This window comes from Gavialis gangeticus, unplaced genomic scaffold, assembly GCF_001723915.1.
Source record: "Gavialis gangeticus isolate Ggan-Ray unplaced genomic scaffold, GavGan_comp1, whole genome shotgun sequence".
Lineage (NCBI taxonomy): Eukaryota > Metazoa > Chordata > Crocodylia > Gavialidae > Gavialis > Gavialis gangeticus.
In genome coordinates, this window is record NW_017729028.1 from 35935280 (window position 1) to 35938449 (window position 3170).

The window sequence follows — 3170 nt, forward strand, 5'->3', positions numbered from 1 at the left end:
GGCAGGGCTCCCTGAATCTGTCTGAGGAGGTTCATCCAGGTTTCTTAGCGGGGAGCCAAAATCTAGCTGAGTCTTTCAGTCCATGGCCTTAATCCATCATGGCTCTCCTTGGAATCAGAGCCTTTCTGCAGCACTTCCTTAGGTGTGACACAGTTCCTTGGAGGCTGGGTCTCCTGTAGCCACCTGAGAAGTCCCTTCCTAAGCTCCTTTTCTGAGAGTTCATCACCTCCTAGTGACTGGGGACACTTTTCTTTATGAGTAGCATCATTCAGCTTGGAATGTTTTTATCAAAACTGGATGCCCAATGGGAAATTAGGTGATTCGTTATTTACTGGTAGGCCTAAAAAAAGCTGCTACAGGTAGACAGTAATCTGATTCTCCTCTAAAGGCCAGACACCCTGTGAAACAGCTGCATTATAGTTGTTGCTGGGATCCTGCCAGAAGCCGATGAGTCTTCAAGAATTGAAGTATCAGTGGATTCCTAAGTGACAAATGCTGATCAATTTGAATTGTATTGTAGTATAAAGGGCAAAGTTTTCAGTCAATAATCAGTCTTGAGTAAAAGAAAAAAGATAGTTTTACCACCCCCCAGGGCAGACCTATGATAAAATAGTGACTGAAGCAAATCCTATTCTGGCTTCTGTTTCCCTGTCTTCTGAAAGGAAGGAGTCAATCGGACACTGGTTTATACTCATCCCAAGGTTTGTGTAGCATGAATAAATAAATAAATATATGGGGGCTGTGGCAGAATATGATCTCTGTCTCTCCCCAAACTCTGCTAGATGACAGTTTGGTTACCAGGGTCACTGCAAAGGACAGACTCCTCTGCCCCATCTCTTCAGGAAACCCTGAGTTGTAACCTGAGCTGGATACATGCCTGAGGGAGAGGGAAACCTGCTCCCTCTGCCTACATGACTGGCATCACATACCTGGGTAGGGGGCTTACACTCCCTATTGTTCTAACCAATGCCAACATGACTGGGAGGGGGCTAAAGACCCTGCCAGTCTACCTGGCAACCAGTGATGCGTTTCAAATTGGTAGGCTGGCAGCCAAAAGTTGCTGGCCTTCATTGGACCAGGTAAATGAGGTCATAACGGCTATATAAGTGAAGGACTACCCAGGAGGAGGGCTGGCCATGATGAAAACTCACAGAGAGAAGCTGGACTCTCTCTCTCTCTCTTGAAACTCATGCTCAATGAACTGTTTGCCTCCAGAAGGAATCTCCACCTGCCTCTGGATGATACTCATAAGTAAGCTACCTGAGATCTAACTAGATACATAGCTTGCAGTAACTCAGATGCATGATTAAAGGCTACCATGCCACTGTTTGCTCTAAGGTGTTTCTCTGATATTGCTCTACCCTGTACCCTATTCCAAACTTACTCCTTGTATCCAATAAAGTTTCCCTTTGTACCTAGCATGGGAGACTTATTGGGAGAGGGTCTAGACTTTGCCTTGGGGTCCCCTTGGTTTGGCTGACTAAGGGAAACCATTATTTGTGTTTCAGACTGAGGGAAGCACCCCAAGTTCTTGCAGTGGGTCAAGTACCCTTTAGGACTACTAGGTCTGCATTTCACAGAGGGTGTAGGTCCCAGATTAGTCCACACTCTGGATAGTGGTGGCATTACCCCCAAGCTTGTGGGTGTGCTCCAGGAAGGGGATTGGCCAGACCTGTGGTGCCCCAGGGAAGCACTCGGAGCCTGGAAGGCAGTCAGGCACAGTGAGGTGGGTGGTTTAATGCAGGAGCACTCCCTACTGGACCACCACAGGGGTGATATGCAGAGGTGGATCTAGGATTTCCAAAAGGGGGGTGCAGGAACAGTAATCTGCACTGAAGAGGTGGCTGCACCCCTGCTCTCAGCCTCCTCCATCCCCACCACTACAGGAAGACTTTTTAAGTCCCTAAAGCAAGTGAAATTCTCCCCTCCCTGCCCCTTCAAGCTCAGAGACACATTCCCTCCATTCTTCTAGCCCATTAAAAGAGGCTAAAAATGCTTTTCCATAAAGCCCATAAAAATTGAGTGGTGTGTAAAACTAAGAAACCATGAGCTTGACAGAAGATTCCTCTTCAAAATGAGGCTAGATGGAAGTGTTGGTGGATAGAGCAGAGCAGCATGACATTGTGTTTGAGCAGGAGCATACCTCAGCCTCCTGCAGGGAGCTCTCAGTCTGGGCTTTGTAGTGCACAAGAACTTCTATACCCTGCTAGCCACGTCCTGCCAGTACATCCCAATATCTATTACTTGCCTGTAATGGCTACTGAAGCAACCCTGGATAGGGCAGTCATGCCTGAGAGCAGCCTACATTCCTTACCCACACACACATTGCTTTTGGGTCACTAGTAAGGCAGAAGGGAAAATCATGGGGTCAGGAGGGCAAGTAAGAAGGAGTTGAACTCTCTGGCTTAGGGATGTGCTGATGGGAAGGGAGGCCAAGTTTCTGGTATCTGCATTTCGCATTTACCCAGTGACTATTTAATGCCAAATGCATCACTGACACTGATATAAATTTGAAGTAATGTCATTATGAGGAATGGTACTATTCTGGATTATGCTTTAGGAGCTGACCCCATGGATTTGAATGAGTGCAAGTGAGAAGGTCACAGATGAGCCAAAACAAATTTATCACCAGCTCTTAGTATTCCAGCTCCATCCTTGTGCATAAGGTGACTGCATGCTGAGAGATGTCCTGAGAGAAGAGTTATTTCAGGAGATAATTGACAGTGGAGAGAGTAGGCTGGTGTCCCATAAAATAAGGTGGGTAGTGAAGGAAGGATGGAACATGCTGAATATTATGTGTGTGGAGGCTTTTTTTTTCATAGTTTCATAGTGCTTAGGGTCAGAAGGGACCTCAACAGATCATCAGGTCCGACCCCCTGCCCTGAGCAGGAATGAGTGTGGGGTCATAACACCCAAGCCAAATCTGTCCAGCCTCCTCTTGAAGACCCCTCTGAAAGAACAGTCAGAGACCTTGAGCCCAGTTAGGCTCCGGAGCGGCAAGAGATGCACGGGTGAAAGCCCACTGCGTCCCCACTCCCCCAAAGTCCCCCAAAGACCCTCCAGCAGCTACAGAGCCCCCCGCCGACCCCCAGCACAGCCGGAGGCAAGCGGGGCCCATGGTGGGAGGGGGTTAACCCCTGAGTGAGTGGGAGGAGGCGGCTGAGTGGAGC

At 48.3% G+C, this 3170-nt stretch overlaps 1 long non-coding RNA gene across 1 annotated transcript in view; it reads right to left on the reverse strand.

The window, feature by feature from the left end:
- Positions 1–3170, reverse strand: part of LOC109300118 — a 16961-nt gene that overhangs the window by 3592 nt on the left and 10199 nt on the right. The window contains exon 2 of the long non-coding RNA XR_002098129.1: positions 1326–1333. This is a non-coding gene — a long non-coding RNA (uncharacterized LOC109300118). The remainder of the gene's footprint in view (positions 1–1325; positions 1334–3170) is intronic.